The sequence below is a fragment of the Pteropus medius genome, unplaced genomic scaffold (assembly GCF_902729225.1).
Source record: "Pteropus medius unplaced genomic scaffold, Ma_sr-lr_union100, whole genome shotgun sequence".
NCBI lineage: Eukaryota > Metazoa > Chordata > Mammalia > Chiroptera > Pteropodidae > Pteropus > Pteropus medius.
The window spans coordinates 21476637-21500296 of record NW_024340696.1 but is presented as its reverse complement, the minus strand read 5'-3'; the positions used below and the strand labels follow the sequence as shown (position 1 = coordinate 21500296).

The 23660-nt window shown below is 35.6% G+C and overlaps 1 protein-coding gene and 1 long non-coding RNA gene across 3 annotated transcripts in view; one reads left to right on the top strand and one right to left on the bottom strand.

Moving 5' to 3' along the window:
- Positions 1 to 11070: 11070 nt before the first annotated feature.
- On the bottom strand, positions 11071 to 14264 carry LOC120607693 (uncharacterized). Of its 2 annotated transcripts, XR_005654206.1 has the most exons (3): positions 14083 to 14264; positions 12434 to 13663; positions 11071 to 11615 (listed from the first exon to the last, which is right to left on the bottom strand). It is a non-coding gene; the product is annotated as an uncharacterized LOC120607693 (long non-coding RNA). The 2 variants fall into 2 exon arrangements; XR_005654200.1 differs by lacking the exon at positions 14083 to 14264 and having other exon boundaries at positions 12434 to 13950.
- Positions 14265 to 14514: 250 nt separating this feature from the next.
- ASCC3 (activating signal cointegrator 1 complex subunit 3) overlaps positions 14515 to 23660 on the top strand; it is a 261881-nt gene continuing 252735 nt past the window's right edge. The window contains exon 1 of the mRNA XM_039869401.1: positions 14515 to 14664. The gene's annotated coding sequence lies outside the window, so the exon portion shown is untranslated. The remainder of the gene's footprint in view (positions 14665 to 23660) is intronic.

The following is a 23660-nucleotide window of genomic DNA, read 5'->3' as shown; positions in this document are numbered from 1 at the left end:
GTCTTAAAATGACAATCAATTGTTTTGTTCATGAATCTGTAGTTTGGGCAGGGCTCTGTGGGGAAGGCTAATCTCTGTTCCAAATGGTATCATCTGGGAGACCTGACCAAAAACTTGAGCAACGACTCCTAGAAGGCCTACTCACGTGGCTGACAAGTTGGTGTTGGCTGTCAACTCGCCTGAGATTTCTCTTCATGTGGGCCTTTCAGTGTAACCACAGCTTCTTCACAAATGAGAATGGGCTCCAAGTGGAAGCTATACCATCTTTTATGACCTAGATTCAGAAGTCACACAGTGGCCTTTCTCCCATTCTCTACTAGTCAAGGCAATCACAAAGGCCTGCCAGGTTCAAGAGGGAAGTACACAGATGCCACCATTTGATGGGGGTGTGGTAAGATTCTGAAATAGCATGAGGGAAAAGAATATTTCATGGACATTCTGAAAAATTTTAAGCCACTACAGATTCTTAATGGTTTACAGGAACTAAGTTTCTATATAAATTCCTATATAAAGTTTCTATATAACTAAGTATAATGGTTTATAGAAAGTAAGACCAGTGTACATAAGCCACAGGGACATATATTTTAGTTCCATATGAAAAACATTCATTCATTCATTCACTCATTTATCCATTTATTCATTTATAAAATAAATATATATTGAGAGACAAATATTCAGGGTACTTTGCTAGATGCTAGAGCAGGGCCAGTTGTCAGCCAGTGTATTTTTACTATATTTTACTATTTATAGTATAAATACTATAAATAGCACAAATTATTTGTACTATAAATACTACAGCCAGTATTTATTCTTATTGGGTCTGTGTCCATTCCAATGGCTTGGTGCCCAGGTTGTCAAATATTTTTAAAATCATCCCTCTTCTTGGGAAAGTCTCTAACCCTTCCTTTTAGGAAAACAAAGACTAAGGAGGAGATTATGGTTGGGACCATTTAACAGTGTAAGTAGCAGAGAGGTCCAAACTCTGAAACTAACTTAAATTTTGCTTAGATTTAATACTATGCAAGCACAATGCATTGCCAGATTTCCAAGTAATCTAATAACCTGTAAGTTTTCTGTTCTGATTCTTTCTAAATCTTACAGTTAAATCCATTCAATCTTTACTTGGAAGTTTACTTCCATCCCAGATTCTGAAAGCCGTCTTAACTGAAGAGTGTTAGGAGGAGTCTTAAATAAATTTGGTTTAACTCAACACACTTATTTTTATATTTACTCACTAATGACATGATAAAAAAAAAAAACCCACAAAGATAAATAAACCACAGAATTTATTCTTGAAATGACTAGTCTGGTGCAGATGTCCCTTAAATGTTGATGAGCATAAGAATTGTCAGGGAGGTTGTTAAAACTGTAAAACCTAGTCCTACTCCCAGAGGTTATGATTCATTAATTCTTTTAGGTGATTCCAAATAAGTGATCTTTCTAAGTATCAATTACAGAACAGATATTTCAATACAATATCAAAGTGTTATGTTTGAATTATGGTTAAAATCATAGACTTTGGCACCAGAATATCTGGATTTGAATCTAGCACTATCACTTACTACTTGTGTGACACTGTTATTTTGTTTCTCTATATCTCTACAATGTCTTACCTTGTTTAAAAATAAATGAGATAATTTAAGTCTAAAGAAATGAACTAATGCTTACTGTTTTACTGAGAAATTACTGTAACAATATACCTCATTACAAAAAAGGGACTTGGGAATCAGTGTAGGAAAAGGGAAAACTGGAGAGGAGATCTAAAGCCTGTATGGATGAAGATTTTGAAAGAGAATAGAGATACCTAATAAAGAAGTTGCTTAAATTTTGCTCTATTGTGTACAAGGTGGGTTTCCCAAAGAAAACTTGATAGCATTTACATTACTAATGTTTTTGAAGTTAAATTTGCTTTTGCAGGGAATGTCAGAGCATTGAATCTTCTCAAAATGGGCTGTGTACAAGAGAAGAAGCTTCTCAGAGGGTATAGTTACTTTTCTTTTGAATGAGTAAAAGGCTAATAGACTTGCACATAATAAACCTCTGAAAAATGGTAACTATTATAAGAGTCCTGTTTGTTCTTCTTTGTCTGTCCTCATCCCTGCTGCCTTCTTCCTATTCCATCCTTAAGTATTCCAGTTAATTTTCAAGAGACCTTCTTATATTCTTACTCTTTTCTCAGAATATACCTCCCTTTGCAACTCCTGACATTAAACTAAAACCTAAGAGCACCACTTCCCTCATTAATTTCTCTCACAGAGATCCATTCATGCAGTTGGTCATTCACTTAATAAGTATTACTGAACAAATACCCTGTGCTGGGCACTATACCAGGAACAAGAATAGGACAATGAAAAAAGACATGGTCCCTGCCCTTGTAGAGTCTATAATTTAGGGGAGGAGCAAACATCTAACAATTACACAAGTATGTACCTAATTACAAACAAGATAAGTGATAAAAAAAAAAAAGAGAAGTTCAGTGATCTCTGAGAATATACAGTATGAGTACCTATTCTAGTGTGGACAATAAGAAAGTCCCCTCACTTTAAAAAAAATCTTTATTATATATGTTGAGCACCTATTATGTCTCAGTTAGTAGCAGCACTTATTACATACAACATAATGCATAAGTATAGATTATAAATAAAAGACATGGAAGGAAATTAACATTTATAGTATAGTGTGATACCTATTATGTAAAAATAAGCAGAAGGGCATTTAAATAAATGTTAGGAATCAGGGAAATTTTTCCTAAAATAATGAAATAAATGATAGCTATGATTTTCATAATGCCATGTGCTCTAAAAACAGGCATGTAATGGGATAAATGGTAACCCCCCCAAAAAAAGATATGTCCACATCCTAATCCCCAGAACCTGTGAATACCACCTTATGTGACAAAAGAGTGCATATTATATGCACTTAGATGAAAAAGATGTGATTAAGACACTGAGAGGAGGAGTTCATCTTGAATAACTCGTGTGGGCCCTAAATGCAATGATATGCCTTCTTATAAATATGAGACAGAGAGAGTATTGAGACCTAAGAGGAAGAGGCAATGTGACCACAGAGATTGAAGCCATAAATCAAGGAACTCCTGAAGCCGCCAGAAAATGGAAGAGGCAAGGGACAGATTCTTGTTTAAAGACACTGGAGGGAGCATGCTCTGCTGACACATTGATTTCAGACTTCTGGACTCCAGAATTGTGAGAGATTAAATTTCTTTCTTTTTTTTTTTTGCCTCTGTCATTCAGTTTGTGGTAATTTGTTACAGCAGCCACAGCAAACTAATACAAAACACCTAACCCAATTTGTGAATGTAGGGATTCCTTTCCAGAGCTGAAGGAACCTTAAAAGGGGGAAAGAAGATCCCAGTTACCACTATAGTAAAATATCAATTTTTACAAAAACACCAGACATAGAACAGCATCATTTTTTTTCCCTGAGACTCTAACCTGTAGCTGTAGGTAGAGGTAAGAGAGAAAATCAGAGCTATAGGTAAGTTTAATTAGGTCTTTGAATGGCACAACTAAGGAGCCAAAACTTCTCCAAGCCCTTGGCACTCAAAGTGTGGTTCTTGGAGCAACACCTGGGGTGGCAGCAGTACCTCAGAAGTTTTTAGAAATTCAGAATTGGGAACTACATTCCAAATCCGCTCAAATGGAATTTTTATTTTAATGAGATTCCTGGGTCATTTGCGTGTACTCTAACATTTGAGAAGCAAGTCTAGAGCAAAGCTATTGAGAGATTTTGAAAGATTTAAAGCAGATAAGTGACACAGTAATATTTGCAATTTAGGTCAACCAATCTGGTGGTATTAGGAAGAAAAGATTTAACTGGGATAAAAAACAAGGCAGAGTCAAGTGACTGCAACAGTACTGGTAAAAAATTATAAAGTTTTGAATAATGATGTTAGTAATAGAGATGAAAAAAAACTGACACAATTTTAAGAAATATCTGGACCCTGGTCTGATATGTACTAATGCCACTCACACCTAGGTTCTATAACGTGTCCCACTTTGTGCTTTTATTTCTAACAGGATCTTAGAATGGGATTTTCACTGTAAGAGTTTCTGTTGAAGCACTAACAGATGCCAAGATGCCAAGTGAGTATGAGACATTCTCCCTTCCATATGCAGGTTGACAAAAAGAATGCATTCAAGAATCTCTTACATGATTCTTTAAACCTTCAACCAGATTAAGGATAGAAGAAAGCATCAGAGAAAGTAAAAGAGAACCTTCTTAGGAGGACTGTCACTGTGTTCTGAGTACCCACTCTCTACTAGGAATAGGCGTAGAAGAGTACAACCTTCTAACCTCAAATCTAGTGAGGGGTACTGCCAGGGAACCACAGGAAAACTTTTCAGAATGTGTTTTCTGCAGCTGGAAAATGCAAAAAACTAGTGTTATATTGATGTTTTAGAGCCAGGAGAGTGCTGTTGCTTTGGGACTGGCCTTCATTCCTAAAACTTATCAGGGGAAGGGATGTCCAGGAAGAAGAGAGCTAGAGTTCTGGGATTTATGTCAGTTGTGGGCAGTAGAAACCCGTATTCATATCTCCAGGAGGTGGTCTCAACACACAAGCTTGCTATTTGCTAGGATATAGTTGTCTACTTCCAGAATTTCAAAGTATGAGTAGGTATTATACAACTTATGCTTTTATAAAAGAAAACATAATTAGTGCTACACACATAATAAAAAATTATTGGTTAACCTTATTTTGCTTACATATGTATTTATAATTTCTTTCTGTAGCTTTGTGAAAGCTTTAAAAAGAAATTCTCCCACAGAGCACATATTCATCACTTATTTTGTAAAATTAACTTTAGTGGTTTTTAAACAGGTCTCTTTAGAGTTGTATAAATCTGCAACTTTATGTTCAGATTTGGTCAGGCTAGAACAATCTGCAACTTCATTTTCATTAACTGTATCCAGATTTTAAATTTAAAATGAAGTATTAGTGAAATCAACATCATGTTTTTAGGGAGAACTTATTTTTAAGCAAACATGAATATATTTTTAAAATACTAATAGACTAAAATTAATTACCTGTTCTTATTTTCTATCTTTCTTCTTCATAATGGTAAAATAAACACCAATTGGCAGAGCTTTAACCAAAATGAGCTCCTTCTTCTGGTCTAGAAAATGTTGAAATCCTATATGACAAAACATTTAATAAAGAAGAGATAAGGTAACTCTGGACAAATCTGTCATCAGTCCCCAGGTCATCTTTATGAAATTCCAGATCTCGCCAAGAGATGGGGCTCTTGTATCCAGCCCAGAAACTGAAACATATAAGGACATTTTTTTAGACACTGAGAAACTATGTCCATTACGATTGGCAAGAGCCTTTGAAAGCAAGAAAGTTCAGCTTTAAAGGGTTGGCCCAATGGCCTTTACACATTCTCTTCCAGCCAGATCATCAATCTCTTAGAAACTCAATTTCCATACCTGTGAAATCTAGATATGCCTTCTTGATGTTCTGGGAAGAATGCTTAGCACATTGACTAGTAAGTAGCAGGTAGGTGTACAGTGAATCTTAGCTATTGCCTGTAAAAACCAAAACAATATTTGTCTTGTCTGCTGACTTATAGTAGGTGCTCAATAAATATCAAAATTGAATGAATGGATGGATGAACCTTCAATCTACAGTTAGTTTGATGTAGCTTTTAGTTTAGCCTCTCAAACCTATGAAATCAGAATCTTATGCCTGACTTAAACCTTACCCTTCCTGACTAATGAATGACTCTATAATAGTTGCCTGGCAGACCTGTGGTTTGATTGATTTCAACTGCCCTCATCTTGAGCACTTTCTAAGTTGGCATTTTAGTCTCCCGTCTGTTTCATCTACTTAAGTCCTAGATCTCTCCGATACCTTAACAAGAACAAAAAAATTGCAACTAAACTAGAAAAAAGGTAAATCTATTAAAAGCAGTAATTAAAATTCATTTTGAACAGAAATATGACATTAATAAGTGGCACTTTAACCTTTAAGTTTTTAAATTTTATTTTAAACTATAATTGTTCTAGTTCCTCAGTGATGACTCCTCAACACATTTATATGAAGAAAGAATGTTCAAAATATAGGGACAATTTTTGACAACTTCACTGTTCCTTATGGAGGTCTTTGGGAGTTTACTCTTTTTAGGGGAGTGTTATATGCTTACCCAATCCCCAAGCCTCAAAATCACTGTAATGTTGCTACTCAGCCTTGTTTTTCTTTTATGGTCAGTTCTAGCTTTAATAGCCTACTGGAAAACTCAAATTTTATTCTGTAGCTATTGTCCAACTTTAAAAAAAATGCATTACAGGTTAGTAATTGGAGTAGAATCCATATATATAGTACCAAGGTATACTATAATGGTACAGGATGAAGGTTATATTGACCTTCTCTATCCTAAAAGTAAGCACAATCTGTCTTTGAAGTTTAAAGATCAAAGCACTTTTAATGTATATTACTACATAATAAACACCTTTTGTGTGATTTCCTATAAGAAAAGACTTTTAAAATAGAAGGTGGAAAATATCTTTCAAGAATCAAAAAGTGTCACAAATTAAGGCTGGGGTGTCAACAACATGAAAATTTGTTGAGCGACATACTATGTAATTTCATTTATATTAATTTCAAAACCAAGAATACTAATCTATATTGATATAAGTAAGAATAGTGGCTCCTTTGAGGTGGCTGGAGTAGGGTTGGGGGATTGACTAGTGATTGGGAGAGTCATCTGGAGCATCAAAGAGTGCTGAAAATATTCTATATCTTGATTTAGGTATGTTACATGAGGTAGCATACCGCACTGTTAGCTTAAGATCTGTACACTTTAGTATACCTAAATTTTTTTAAATAAAAAAGCTATACCTCAACAAAAAATATGTCCTTAGTCACATAATAAAGAAAACACTGAGTCTAAAAAAAATTGTATTAATTTAACAAACACTTGGTGTCTACTATGTGTTAGGAATTCTGCTGGTACTTGTGGATTCAAAATAGAGTAAATAATATGAAACCTGTTTATAAACTAATAAGCCAGCCAATTTTAGCCTTTAGGCTACCACCAGCCACAACTGAGACTTTTAAATTCAACATGTCTTTATTCTCTAGAATCAATCCTATAAATAAACCTTTTATATTGCATATGAAAGGTTTAATACATTCTACTTATTCTTATATGCCCAGTTCACTTTTCACTTTTTCCACAAAGGTTTTTAATCTCCTGAAACCAGCAGTGGCCTATCTTTACTTTGTACTCTTTATACTCATATAGTATCTCACAACTCAGTACTTAATTGTTCTTAAATAGTCTTGTGATAAACTTGTCTCCTACTCAAACTGTAAGTTCTTCTAAGTTCCTTGAGACTAGAGATATATTTTTTTGAAGTTTCACAATGTTTAGCAAAGTGTGGGTTATGTGATATATGCTTAATTAATTATTGTAGGTAGAATGAATGAAAACTTTACTTTGACCATATTAAACATGCTTAAGAATAGTTTAAATTTCAGGAAAAGAAATTAATCCTTACAATAATTAATATCCAGCATTTTATGTTATAATTTTCTTACTAACTCACCTTTTATGTGCTAGACAGAGAGAAAAGGTATTCTTGATATTCCACCCTGTTTCCTGTAGCTCATTCTAATAAGTGACAGGAGGCTCTCCTTATCTGTTCAATAACAGTATATTTGCTTTAATTGAGAAGGAAAAGCATCCGGATGAAACATTTATCTCCAAATATCTCTCTATCCCTCAGAGTAATAGAACTGATTTTTTTTTAACAGGGTTTATAGTTGCTTAAAGTAAAAACTACATTTCCCAGCTTTCCTTGCAACTAAGTGTAGTCATGTGACTGAAAATGATAGGTATACTTTCAGCTCCTGTTCCCAAAGGAACGTGCTTTTGTTTCTTCTCTTCCTTTAGACAGCTACTTGGAATATGGTTATGATTTTGAATAATCTTGGACTATAAGATGAGGACAACACTCTAGAAATGGCAGAGTAAAGAGAAAATGTGTGGGTTCCTGGATGACTAAATCAAGAAAGCAACCATTCCAGGATTACCCATCTAGTCTGTTATGTGAGAGGAAAACTCTTGTTTAAGCTACTGTTATTCTTAGTCTCATTATATGCAGTGTAAACAATTTCCTAACATCTATTGGAGAGTTACATGTGGTAACAGTTGGCAAAGAATGATTCTTTCCTTCCCACACGCAATGCTTTAAGGAATAAATATGTTTCAGCTCCAAACTTTGGGTGAATGATTTACTTGTATAAGAACTCAAACCTAGTTTCTAATATCAAAAAGCTAATTTAAAATAATTTGTTTTGCAGCTAACTACCTCTAATTTTCCTTCCCCCAAGTTCCATTCACACACAGAAGCATATATTCATATGCATACTCACACTTATCATGGAGTCTCGCTTGGCATTTGGACGACCAATTGGATCTCAAGTTAAATTAGCCAATGAAAACTGTAAACTGAAAACTGTGATCTGTAGTTTTTATTTCATATGTTTATACTGACTTTGAGTAGTATTACCTTTTATAAACTAACCTATACATCCTTGAAACTGCATCTTTGAAATTGGCTTTTATCAGCATCTTGTAATATTTTATGAAAACTTAATATATCTCATCATGTAGAAAACAGTTAAAATATTCATCCATTGAACAATTTATAATTTCAGGGCTGCCAAAAGAAACATACCTTTCATATCGTATATTTGACTTTGAAATTTTTATAGCTCTACATTCCTTAATATCTTCAACTTTCCCTGTATTTTCAAGCATCCTCTATTTCTGTCCTGTCTCACGGAAAAAGTCTCTTTACCAAGGTTAATAACTTCACTCATGGTCTCGAGTGCATCCTTGTCTGCCTTTACCTCATTATTTCCTTAACTCATTTCTTTCTTACGGGCTCTTTCTCTTTATCAACATTTCGTTTTTGGTTTTGTTTTCTTCTATCTTAAAAAACATATATACAGACAAAAGTCTTTCTCTGGACCCTGATATTTCTTTCATGTATTGTTCTGCTTTTTTCATGTATTTACTACACAAAAACAATTATCATCAGTGTTTTCATTTTGTCATTTCTCATTTACTCTTATACTTGCCATTCTGATTCCACCTCTGCCAGGTTACTAAAATTACTTCCAATTCATCAATCACCTAAATCCCCAAAGACATTTACTTAGTCTCCACTCTCCCTGACTTTAAGCAGTAATTAATCCTGTTGACAACTTTAAAAAAATAATTTTATATATCTTGGCGATATATATCTTTCCTCTTTGGCCACTCTCCTTTGCTGGCTCCCTTTCTTCCTCTCAGGCTAGGTATAGTGGATATGTATTGTTGTGATCCTTCTGATAATTTTTTTTTTTTTCTTTAAGGAACTACTTCTTTCCTCATTTTATCCTTGCACTATTTGACTTACTACAACTTTTTTTTCCTTCTAATCCCCTATCTTACCATTTATTCCACTGAATTCTCCATTTCCTTCCATAAGACCTTACTCCTTGAACTCTAATTGCTCCCATCGACACTCTTTCCTCTCTAGATTTGCTACACAGCCCTTTTCCAGGATTTTTCTTTGCATTTTTTTTTTTAGGATTGGTGCACCTTTTTCGGAATTCCATTATTTCCTCAGTTTTTGACCTTATTTTCCTAGAGTAGATGCTCACGTAATTCCTAAAAGATCACATGGGAGGAAACTGCTCTTCAGTTCTGAGCGTTATTTGTCTGAAAACATCTTTATTTTGCTTTTGCGGTTAATTGATTATTTGAATTACAGAATTCTAGACTTAAAAATTGTCTACAAAAATGCTGTCATCGTCTTCCGGTATCCAGTACTAGGTCTGATATTCATTCCTTTGTTGATAACATGTCTTTTAAGTTTAGAAACTTTAGAATTATTGACTATTATTATTCCTAGTTTTTAGTCTTGGTATTACATGATAATGTCTCCAAGTATGACTCTTTTTATATATATTTTCTGGTACCCTGTAGCCTACTCAATCTGAAAACTTTTCTTCAACATTCTTAAAAAATCTCTTATAATTAAAATTTCTTTCCTCACTTTTATTTAAATCTTGCTAGTGGAATGTTAGTCTGCTAGATGGGCTCTCCATGAATCTTTTCTCGTATTTTCTTTTCTATGTATGCTATGTTCTAGATTTCTTTGATTTTATCTCTAGTATTTCCATTGAATTTTTTATTTAAGCAATTATGATTTTAGGTGTCTCAGAACCTTATTTCATTATATGGTCGCTCCTTTTTCAGAGCACTTTGTTTGTATATTATAGATATAATATGTTCTGAATACTGGAGTATATAAATTGGAATGCTTTAAAAAAATGTTATTTTGTGAATTATATTTGCTTCCTTTAGAGTTAGTTTTTTTGTTTTTCTTTGTCTTTTTCATAATGATTTTCCTGATTTGCCTGTTGATTCTTCATTGTATGTTCATATATATAAAAGAACCGGTCATTCTTTTGCTTTAGTAAGTAGGATTTCTTCCAGTTCTCTCTCTTACATGGGAATTGTGAATAAGTGGCTGGGTTGGGCATGGCAGGGACTGAAATACCATATATCAAGTTTCACTTCAGGATGGGTAGGAAAGTAGCTGGCTCTCTAGACCCTGGCCCTGAATGCCAGAAAAAAGAATGGTTTTACTCAGTATTGTCAACATAAAAGCTTCCATCTCTTCTCTACTATTTACACATTTAGAGAAGATTTGGAGTTTTATTCGGCTTCTGTTTTTGTCTGCTGGCAGATGTCTTTGCCTGCTCTCAGCGTATATGAATGAGTGAAGTAAATGTGCGTGATGATTGATTCAGTTGTACCATATTTAGAATGTATCTCCATTTTCAGCTTATTCTCACTTCTGCCTTCTGCCATGCCTCCAACTAATTCTTTTGTAGCTTCTTCACTATATTTTTTTAGGCAATGGTTTTGTTATTACTAGTTAAACCACTACTATTAGCTTTGTTTTCCACGGAAGTGTTGAATTTTCATTTACTTTTCTTCCCTTTTCCACATACCATTCTCCCCTCCACATAAGTGCATACACAAAACACACATCTTTATTCGTATTTATTCCTCGGCTTTTCTACTTCCACATTTTTATTTCAGGAGTGTCCAGAAAAGAATAATAGGCAAATTATATGCCAACTCCACCGTCATGAACAGTAACCCAAGAATAACTCTTGATAGTTTTTAAGCATATATTTTGCCATTTGGGTAAAAATTATTGCAGAATCCTCCCTAGCTGACTGTCCCTTGGTTACATGATTACCTCTACAACATTTTCAGTCTAAGGGAAATAGAATTACTTCCAGAGTAATGGGAGGAGCTCACATTTCTTTAGTCGATTGGTACCCTAAATTATTAATTTCATTAAGAGGAGAAAAATGTGATTGGAGAGGCAACCGATAGTGTCTGCCATGGCAGTCATCTAGCTTTTTTTCCTTCCCAACATCATTTATTAAAAGTGTTAGGGAAGTTTATCTTAGAATTGAGTCTTTTAGTAATCCGCATTCCCGAGTCGTTAAGTGTCAGCTCCAGATAAGAAACTGCACTGAGGCCCAGCAAAGATGAAATTTTAAAATCCAATGTTGCAACCTGCGGTAGAGAAGAAACGAAGACAATGGACTGAGAACAGGTCAAAGCAGAAAGGCCTAGAAGCTGAGGTTGTGGGGCACTGGTGAGCTGAGCCCACCTAGTGGACATATATACCAAAGTAGATACTAAGAGACTGATGGACTGCAAATCAGTCTGGAATTTGTCAACTCATTCACCCATAAGGTGACAAGGCTGAATATAAACAGTTAACATACTAAGGATGAAGGAATATAGAGATGAGAAGAGCCAAAAACACAGATGACTTTGTTGAGCCACTGAAAACGAACTGGAAACAATTTCACCTTGAGATTTTCTGTTTTTGAGACAATTCTGAGATGATTAAGGCATTTAGTCAAATGATCTAGTTACATACATATACATATAATTTTACATATGAGGGTTTATATTATTCATATAGTTTTACAAATTATGTACTCAATTGTACATGTTGATATATTCCCATATCAAGCAACACAGATTTAAGTCATACTTTTTTAATGCCTATAAAGTATTCCACTTTAGAGGTGTGCTATAATTTATTTAAATCAATCACCTACTGAACATTTTTTGGTATAATACATATTTTAAGGACAATGAGTTTTAATTGGTCTCCTAACTACCCATTTATTTCAATGTACCCTACCCAATATTGCCAAGATAATCTTAAAATCCCATTTTGTAACTGCCAAATCTTGATTGCTTACAGTACTAAATTCCTTAAATTCAAAATTAAGTCTCCTTACAGACTAATTTCTACCTAATTTTAATGTTACTATCATCTTACAATAACCTTCCATTATAGATAAATAGGTACTCACTTTAATAGAATGTACCTGCAGTCTTGTTTCCTTGTCTTTGCTCATGACATACATTCTGGATCTGGACAGTCTTCCTTCATTAGCATCTTGTCATCAGATTGCCTTTCCATTAACATTTTGGAAAACCCCCCAGGGACTACAAAGAGGACAAAGACAGTTTTTAGAGTTCAATGAACTATATGTCCTTCTAAGCCAGGACTGTCTAATAAAAATAAGATGCAAGCCATCTGTTTTAAAATTTTCCAGTAGCCACATTAAAAGAGGAAAAATAAATCAGTAAAATTAATTTTAATATATTGATCCAATATATACCAAATCTTATTTCAATATGTAGTCCATATAAGAATTAAGATATTTTACTTTTTCTTGGTACTAAGTTTTTGAAATCTGGTATTTCACACTTACTGCATTTCTCAATTCAGACCAGCTATATTTCAAGAGAGAATGGCCACATTTGGCTAGTGGCTACCCTACTGGACAGGGCAGTTCTAGATAGTCTATTTTCATTTCCTCCTTCTTCCTTAAGACTTTGGAACTGTAATAACAATCTGTTGTGTGAATTCCTAGCACTTATTGTTAGTAACTCTCTTTACCATATGGCTTCTTTGCATTATTTACCTTTTGATGCATTTGTCTTATCTCATAAGCTAACTGTAGATTCTTTTAAGGCTGGGACCATGGACTGATTGAATATCAAAACTGGAAGTAACTTTAACAAAACCATCAACTAAATCTTCTCTTGATGCATGGCTACCCTGCACTTAGTACCTTTTAAGTAAGCCTTTAAAATCTACTTAAAATCAAATCCAGTAGTCGGGGTGTCCATGCACCCTAATGCAATTTCTCTGTTTAGTCCTAGAAGGGGATCTTCCTTTCAGGATCTGAAATCTGTTTCTCTCAAGTCTGCATCGCTTGAGACCACATACAACAAATCTATGCCATATAACGAGTCTTTACCGATTTGGAGATAGCCCCCGTAGTTTTTTTCTATAAGAATCCTCAAAAGTTCAACCACTACTTCATTTGTTGTTTTTGAGTTCTCTTCACCATTTTGCTCTTCTCTGAAATAATTTCAACTTCTTTGAGGTCTTCTTAAATTGCTCAATCTAGAATTGAACACGTAACTCCAGATGTGGCTTGGCCAGTAAAGAGTATAATGATCACTACCGGCTGCCTCTGAAAATGCAATTCTACTAGGCCTCAAGACACATTCCTTATGAGAAGCAGGGGCTAGGAGAGAAAAAAGGAGCCACACACATTAATTCATACCATCTTTGCATGCCCAGCTTCTAGTCCAGAACTGTACACACATTCACCACAGTTCTTGAGGTTAGTTAATTTTTCTTAATGTTGTCTTCCTCTCTTTTCAATTGAGCCAGGGAATCAATCACCAGGCATTTTTTTTTTTTTTTTTTTTTTTTGGAGTCGGCCGACCAAGGACTGACTAGCAGAGATAACTTAAAGAGAACTAAACTGAGAATCTAAAAAGCGTAAGGAAAGCAGGACGACTTCAGACCAGGGTACCGTGTAAAAGTGCCCAGCAGCCGGGAGCTCTGGTTGGTGATGACGATGGCGATGACCCGGTTTTTCCTGCTCACTGCTCTTCTCTCCCTTACCTTTAAGAGAAATTATTTACCCCACGTCCTCACCTTATAGAGAAGGGCGGGGAGAAAACGCAGCCTACTCAAGTAATTGCAGAGAAAAACTCAGGTGGTGCGCGGTAGGTGGCAGGCCTGGCCGGGAAGGAAAACGCACCAGGTCACAAGAGTGCCGGGACCGCGCGCGCACGCGCCCAAGCCCGTCGGGGGCGCGCCCTTGTCTCAGACCAGGTCCTACTAGGAGCGGTGCGGGAGGGAGGCGGGGAGGCGGCGCACGCACGCGGGAGGGGTGGGGCAGGAGGGAGCCGACGTGACGACGTTAGCGCCGCTGCAGGCGGGTGACGTGTAGTCCCGCGCTTGCTCCGCCCCGTCCCTCCCTGCTAGGTTTGGGGGTCTGTCCGGCGCAGGGCCGTCTGCCGGTCCTCGCGCGCCGTGTCCTGGGAGTGGGAGCGACCCCGGCGAGCCCAGCCTTGAGTGCGGACGCGAGAGCAGCGGTGCAGCTGCCCGCCGGCATCTTCAACCGGACCCTCCACTCCTCACCTGGCGTGGGAAGTGAAAATAAAACCGAAAGGGAGGGAGGTGCGGAGCAGGAGTTGACCGAGTGATGCGAAGCGCGTGAGCCTGGGTGGAGAGGTGAGGAGTGGAGGTGGGAGGAGGAGAAGGAGCCCCGCGGCCGGAGGAGGCGGGCGGGAGGCTGGGAAGACGCGACTCGGATGGCCCCTCGAGTGATTCTCATTCCGTCCGGAGGCGCTTCCCGAGCTGTCATCCCTCTCGGGGCCCGAAAACGTGTGCGGAGTCTCCGACAGACTCGTCCTATTCGTGGAATTTGTAGGTGGGGGTGGGGATCAAAAACTGAACCGAGCCACATGTTGCCCAGGTGTTAGACCACAACGTGATGACCACATAGAGTGATTTTTCTTTCCTGTGCGTGGGTAATTTGTTCTCATTCGTTGTTGTTGTTTTTTTAAAATTGTTATTATTCCAAAACCTTGGTAACTTCTTCGTTTTCTTCACATAGATTTTGAGAGAGACATCTGCTTCCATGTAAAAGGAAGTGAAAAGTAAATTGACTGGGTAGGGAGTTGACCATGGTGAATTTTGAGTAAATTTAGCAATCGAGGAGTCAGGAATGTCATTTTGAAATAAGTCTGTGTATGGGTGCGCGCTGGGGAGATGTTGTGGGTACGTGAGAAGTTTTAAATAGGCTTCTGATCACACATTAACCTATTCGAGTGCAGTAGCTGAAAGTTTGATGTGAATGTAATCACATGTGCAGTTCAAACTAATAATCATGTTTTGTGTTTCCATAAGTTAGTTTAGATTGAATAACCAATGTTTCTGTCACCAGGTTTCATGTTTCATTTTTCTGTTATCAAAAGTCGAAAGTTCAGCTTTTCATTTTACTCTGAATTTTGCTGTCCATGTATTTTTTTTTTTTTTTAATGATGGTTATAATAAAAGTCTTGGATTGAAAAAGGCACTGTAGAGATGGCAGTTAAGTGTAGGCTAAATAATCTTACTTGAGGGAGTTTATTTTTTATGGTTTAGTCATTCATGTCTTCATGTGTGTCAGGCACTGTGGTAGGCCTAGGAACTCAAGAGTTACAGTGTTGGTGCTTATGGAACTTTCTATAGCCCAGCACTCTAGGGTTCCTCTTCATACTGTGGATCTCTAGAACAAAGCAAGACTTTTTGCAAGAATAAGTTATTGTCAATGTTTATGTATAACTAGTATTGAAAGAGGAGCAGATCATCTTATTTGACTAGCATGACTTGATTTTTTTTTGGCCTTTGAGCAAACAAATAGTATACATGGCAGTGTTTTGTCAGCTAAGAGTTAAGTCTTTTTGCATAGCTGGCTTAATTGTAAAGTTCACAATTGAAAATCAGTTTCTATCTGGAAAAAAGAGTTTTTCCAGTTTTTACATTGGTTTATATGTTAATAACTTTTAATTCATAAGAATTCCATGTACAAAGCATATTCATCAGGAGCATGTATAGTACTTACTGATTGAAGTAAATTTATTGCCCCATAACTCCTTCCATGGGGAAATAGTTAGCATCAGTCCTTTCAGTACAAAATATGTCTTGATATAATATGGAACAGTTTTCAATTTTGAGAAGATACATACCTGAAATTGAAATTTTAGCAAACATACACAAACATTTGTGGAAGAAAAAGTGCATAATTACTGAGAAGGAGAAAGTAAGGTATCTAATATATATTTAGTAACCACCTGAAGGCAGGCATTATGTATCTGTCTCCTACATTATACTATAAAATAGGGAATGGATCTTATTTCTTGTATTTTTTGCCTGGTATAATACCTAGCACATAGTAGACAGACCCTGTATAAATGTCTGTTCATTCAACATGTGCCATCTCATTTAAGTCCTCCATTTTGCATGTAGATGAACAGGTATGTGTGAGTATGTCTACAGTTTGTTCAGTTTCATTTTTTCTGCTCTGTGTTGGCTATAATAATCTGTTTTATAGGTTGTTTTAACTTATTTCTGAAACTATGCTTCAGAGTTAATGTAACAATTCTCGTTTGAGTATTCTGATTTAATCAGATTATCATGAAAAGTGATTAAAATTTTGTAATCCCTCTTTATTTTATTATCAGAAAATTGATACCCAGAGAAGTTAGCTGAACTCATTTGCATTTGAATTTATTTCTCTTTATTATTATTCTACTTATTCAATGTAATTCTGCCTCATTTTTATTTAAATAGACTAAGTCTTGGGGGGCCTTTGTAAATTAGATTCCCAGTTTGTCTTCCGGGTTTTGGAGTTTTGGGCTAATTTTCCTCCATGTCTGTGATTCACTTTTCAAAGAGAATTCTGAGGAATTGCATTCCTTATCAAAAGTTTGAACTGACATCAAAAATTACAATGGAATTTGGAGAGGTACATAATTAAAAACCTAGTATTATGTAAGAAATTTACAGGTAACTGTAAGCATTCTCAGAATATTTAATAAGATAATTGCCAAGAAGTATTTATATTTGAAGAAGACAAAGTTCACACCAAGTTATTTAATAACTAAACCGAAGATTGTTAAACTAATGAATCAAAATTTCTGGGATGATGCCTGGAAATGTCTGTTTCCAGTCAACTCTCCAGTGATTCCAGTGCAACCAGTTCATATTGTTGAAGAACTTCTTCATTAAACCATGTGCATGCAAGAGCTTTTTAATTTTGGATAATGTCTATTCTGTTAAAGCAGAACTTCAAAGGAGGGAAGGTAATTTGTCTCAGGATTGTGGAGTAGTCAGGGAGGCAGTTGCTAATGTTTTCTAGCATTTTCAAAGACTTGCTAATGTTTTCTAGCATTTTCAAAGACTCGTTTTGAAATTGAGTCGAAGACTATGCAAGTTACTCAGTTGTGTGTAGCTAAGAGACATGGCAGATGGATATGAAAAAGGAAAACAGTACATTCCATTCCTAGAGAGGAAATCCTTGCTTACCAATGAGACAGCTTCTTTTTAGAAAAATTACTTTCTTGAAAGTGAATACAATGCTTAACAGGCTAATCAGACAGAACAATATAAAAATGTTAAATTCTGCTCTTACTTATAGTAGAAATAAATATACCTTTATATCGATTTAAGAAACTTACTATATAAATGATTTATAAGAAATTAATACGAGGGTGATACTCAAGTTTGCAAAATTAATTTCAGTACATCTTTTCCAGTGTGCATGCATTTTCTAAAATGAGACCTGCTTTAAGTAGTACCTTGAGCACCAGGGAAGCTCACTAAACAGTTCTTTCTGAGCATTCTTTAGTAAGTGAAGGAACATTTGCAAAAATATTAACACTGTCTGTATTCTGGGGATTGGAGCAGTAAGGACTAACCTAAAAATTATTTCTGGAAAGCTTAACAGATTAATGCTTTGAGTACATATCAGTAAACAAATATTTATTGAGTTCCCTGGCACAGGCCAAGAACCATGCAAGGTACCAGGGAGGAGCAAGACATACACTACTTCTGCATTGTTGGAGACTATAGTCAAGATGCTGGCTTTGTGAGACTTCAGTGAATTGACTTGAGACAAGGAAAAATACTTATGTGTAGCCAACCTGAAGTTAGCAAATAGAAGCTTTGTAACTGATTTAAAAAGTGAAAAAAATTGGTATCCTAAGTCACTGATTTTGGCCATCAGCTTAGAAAAAAAATATGAATGTGTTATTAGGGAGTTTGAAGAGTTACTGATTTAACTTCAGTTTTTCAGAGCTCTTCTGTTTGTATTTATTAGAAGTAGAACACTGGAAGAACATTGCTGAAATTCTGAATCTAGTAGACATCTTACCACATTTCTTGATAGCATTTGACGTGGTTGACCGTACCTGTTTCTTAAATCTCTTTTTTCCCTTGGTTTTGGAGACACCACACTTCTGGTTTTTCCCTGGCCTTTTTTGGTCTCCTACTGTTCAAAATCTTTTATAGATCTTTTTCCCTATTTATTCCTTAAAGACTTATGTTCCTGCACCTGCTATCTTTTCTTCTCAGTATACGCATAAATTCTTAGATGACTTTTCTTTATTCTCGTGATATTTCTCATGATTCTCATGTTTGTATCCTAAACTAGACCTCTCTCTTGAATTTTACACCTGAATTTTCAATCTTTATTGACCATTTCAGCTTGAATGTCATACATCTCAAACTCAACTTGTTTGAGATTGAACTCATGATATTCCTGCCACTCCCCTCCCCCTAAAACAGACAAACAAAAACATATCTACTCTAATCCAGTGAATTGTACCATCAGGCTGATCTATAAATGTAGAAGTCAGCCTTGGTCCTCACCTCCCCCCGCACACACACAAATACAGATAATCAGAGCAAGCCAGATAGATTTGATCAAATCACTTCTATGCGTCCACTTTTCTCTAAGTACCATTATTTCAGTTTAGGAACCCATCATCTTCCTCTTTCATCTGGATTACTGTAACAACCTCTTAGTATCTTTTTCCCACTCTTGCCTTCCTGTGGTCCATTCCCTTCACTGCAGTCATAGTAGTAATTCTTATTATGCACAGCTCGTCAAAAACTCTTGAAAATCTTTTACTATTAGAATAATTTCTAAACAGTGTGACTTATAAAGTCCTTCGTGACTTGGTTCCTACCTCTCCAGCTCCACCTCTTGTCACATTATTCTTTGACCACTACACTCGTTATCTTTTCAGTTCCTTGAATGTGAAGTGTTCTTACTTCTCAGCTGGAATACATTGTCCTCTTTACTTGGCCAACTCTTCATCCTTGAAGACCCGATATAGGAAAGCTGCTTCCCCTTCCCAACCTTATTTCTGTGTTCTGATCACACTCTTTACTGCCTTTTAAAATAGCGATCTTATTTTGTATTGACATAGCTTGTTTAATTGACTTCTCTTCCCCACCAGACTGTGAGCTTCACAAGGGCAGGTACCAGATTATTTTGCTCACTATGATGTCTAGCATTTAGTATAAATACTAGGTAAGAAATGTCAGTTAAGTGAGTGAAAACTCTTCCTACATTCTTCTATTGTGATTTTCCTTCTGAGCCAACTCCTACCCTAGTTTTTAGCAACTATTGACTTTTCTTTTACTCTTGCTTTTGCTTTCTGCTTTATTGGCTTGAGATTTTGAAAATGCTTACCCAAATACTCATTTAGAATTAAATTTCTACATATGTAAGTTATTGAGTTCTTTGGAGAAGAATGGCATCATGAGTTGAATACAGCATATTAGATTTTGATTTCTTTTGTGTTTGAGTAAACTTCCTAGTTTGTAAAACATCTTATCTCTTAAGAGCTGAAATAAATTAATCAAGTAATTAAATTATTTTTTGTGAAAATTTTGAGATCTTGAAATAAAGATGCTGTAAGTATTAAAAAAATATATATATGAGAATCCAGATTTGTAAATACTGCCCTTTTTTGGTGGCCTCCCTTTATCTTTCCTGTTACTCCATCCATCCAGCCGTTATACAGATATATATTGAGAACCTACTATGCCCCAGGCACTGTTTTAGGTCCTGTGAATACTATAGTAAATGAAGCAAAGTTCCTACCCTCCTAGGACTCCTATTGGATGAAGCTGACAGACAACAGGCACAAAATACATGTGTCATATGATAATCCAAGCCAGGACCTTTCCACTGGATCAGTCTGGGAAGAAATAAAATACACACTACCTAGAATGAGATATCAGTTCTCTGGAGTAATATATGTGCTTGTTTGATCCTTCTGGGATGTTCTTTGTGACTATTCTTGTTCTCATCTGGTGCCAATATGTTATTCTAGCCACTTGTTTCCCAAGGGCATTTAAAAGAAAGCTTTTCTTTGTTAAAAGTAAAATTAATATACAATGGGAGTCTTCTGTAGTACAAAGACATTTTGGTTTATAGTTAGGAGCCTGTCTAGGTTTATCTCCCTCAGCCCCCACCTTTCAGTGGGAAACCTGAAGTAAAGTAGTTGGGGGGATAATTTAGAAAATAACCTCATGTAAATTTTATTTTTAACAAACTATTATGTATTTTGATTTATGTAAAATATATATGCATGTATTTATCTTTTCTTGCTTTCTTTGTTCTCCGTGTTCTGTGTATTTACTAATTTTATTGGAAATTATCAAGGGTATTTGCTTCTTGCTTAAGAATAAGTTAGGATCTAAAGTGAACTTGTTGGGTGGAAAAAAAATGAATAGTTAAAATTTCTCTTAAATCCTTTGGAGAACACCAGGTTGTCACAACATACTGTCTCTCAATATGTCCTGCACAGCCATGTTTTTCCTTCAGACTTGGAACATATCAGTTTTTTCAGATGAACCATGTTAAAAAGTTGGCTTGTGTTTAATGGCCATGTTGTATATTTTTTTTAGAATGGGAACATAGTTTTAAACATTGCAGTCATGCAATGCAACAAGATGTTCACAGTTTGAGATGCATGTGGTGATTGAAACAGACTAAGGGAGCACCATATTGCTTATGCTCCTTGTACTTTATTGCCACCAATTGGTTACTGATTTGGTCACCCTGAGCCCAGGCGTGATTTTTACACTTTTAAAGTGTTGTTTAAAAAAATAAAAATAAAGAAAAGAATGTAGGGCAGAGACTGCACGGTGGCCTGTCAAACCTAAAATATTTACTCTATACAGGAAAAGTTTGTTCAATCTGATTTATCTGATACTTACTCTTTGAAATTTTTGAAATTTGCTTTATGGCCTCGTATACATAGACCATTTTAACCTTACTAATGTATTTGAAAAGAATATGTATTTTCTAATCATTAGGTACAGTTTCTATATATGTTCATTAAATTAAACTTAAAGACTTCACTGTTCAAGTCCCTTGTATCTTTATTGAAATTTTTGCTGTTGTTGGTTTGACCAGTTATTGAACTTCTACTTTGATGTTGGACTTGTCACTTACTTCTGGAGGTCTACTTAATTTATTTTAAGGCCGTTTCATCAGGACATGTCTATAAATTCAAAACTTTTATGTCTTAGCTGTATCTTTTGTTATGAAGAGAGGTGTTTTTTTTAATCCTTAATAATACTTTTTGTTTTAAAGTCTATTTTGTCTGATCTGATATTTTTGATATAGCCACCAGCAACTCTTTATTTCATCTCTTAATTTTCAACCTTTCTCTGTCCCATGCTTTGGATGTATCTCTAGAATTTACTTGATTGCTATATAGTAATTCATTCTGTCAATATTTTGAGTGTAAAGTTTAATTCATTTGTATTTATTGTGAGTATTGATATATTTGGACTTGTTTCTCTTTGTTCTGCTTAATCTATACTTTATCTATTTGTGACAGTATATTGGGTTATTTCTTCAGACCTCTATCTCTTCCAGGTTATCACTTTTCACTTTAGCTGTTGTCTAATCTGTTGTTTAACCTGTCTATTGATTCTTAAATTTAACAGCTGTATATTTTTATTTCTTTCTAGTAGTTATATTTTCAAATTTGCGTAGTCATTTCTTGTCTTATTCTTTATTATTTTTTAATTCTCTCTTATTTTGTCAAACATCATATATTTTACATATAATTATTCTAATATCAGACTTAGAGATTTTTCCAAGTATTAAGCTTTGTAATAACTTTAAGGATGTAAGGAATCAAGAAGAACAGAAGCAGGGAATGGTCTGAGACAGCCTATGTGGCCATCTTAGTTCTTTCCTTCTCACATTGGATACATGCTGTGACTCAGAATAATCAGTGAGGTCTCTTAATTGAGGTTCATGGGTCATTTCACACTGTGGGAAGTGCCTCGGTTATAAAACATCTCTATTTTAGTCTAGAGTGGGATTTTATAAGTTCTGTACTATTAACATTTTGGTCTAGATAATTCTTTGTTGTGGGGAGGCTGTGTTGTACATTATGGGATGTTTAGCAGCATCACTGGCCTCAACCCACCAGAAGTTTGTAGTACTCCCCTTCCCCCCATTTGTGACAACTTAGAATGTCACCAGATATTGCCAGATGTCCCGTGGGGTCAGAATCATCCCTATTTGAAAACTGTCCTAGAAACTTCTCTATAGATTATGTGACATTCTTCAGGGAGCCATGCCTTATAAACCTGTAGATTGTAGTTTTGTTATAATAAGCAGTCTTAAACCAGGATAGCCTCTAAGAGTATTCAATAGATAAGGACTCTCCTCATAGTAAATATTATTAGTCTGTTTACTAGAAGGTTAGTTGTTTTCATTGTCAGCATGTAAACAAAATTAGATCCGGTCATCTGACTTCTTTCTTTCCCTGGGAGTTCTCCCCTTCCCCAACTGCTTTAATTCTTTCCTCTACTGTTCTTTAGTCTCTCCGTTCCATTATCTCCTCTCCCTTTTTCTTCCCTTTACTATTTAGCAAATAATTATTGAGTGCCAAAAATGTTTTAGTACTGTTCTATTAGCTAGGGGAGATCAGTGAAATAAAGGTATTTTTTGTCATGAATCTTACTCTTTGTGGGGTGACACAACATATAAATAAGTATATAAACAAGTTAATGTCAAGTATTAATTACTGCTATAAAGAGAATTGAAATTTTGTGCTTTGATAGACAGTAACTGAGTAGCTGCCCTGTCTTAGATTGAGTGGTCATGAAAGAACTCTGTCAGGAGGTATCTTTTAAACCAAGACCTGTGTGTCAAGGAGTTAGCTATATGAACATCAGAAGAGCATTCTAAGCAGGGGCAACCACTAATACAGATGCATTTAGGTAGAAACATGCTTGATACTTCAAGAAGAGAAAAAGCCAGAGAAACTCTGAAAGCAAGGAATAATGTGAGATGAAATCAGTGAGAATAAAACAAAATTGGAGAAAAGATGAGCAAGTCCTTTACTCTCTCTCAGTATTATATATTATTGTCAGTAGAAATGCAACATTTGAGGCCTGTACTTAGAAATCTGTAGAACACATTTTGAAGAAATGTTATCATAGTACCCACACACAGTGTTTTTTGTTTGTTTCTTTCTTTCTTTTTCCTTTCTCCAAACATAGCCAGTGTATTATTAAAAAAATTCCATGGGTAGGAAACGTGTCAGGAGACTCTTTCAACGTTGGTAGCAATTGCTTTTTAACTAATTGGTTTCTTTTTCTCTTGTACAGGTCCATTTGTTGAGTATGATTACCACTCCTAC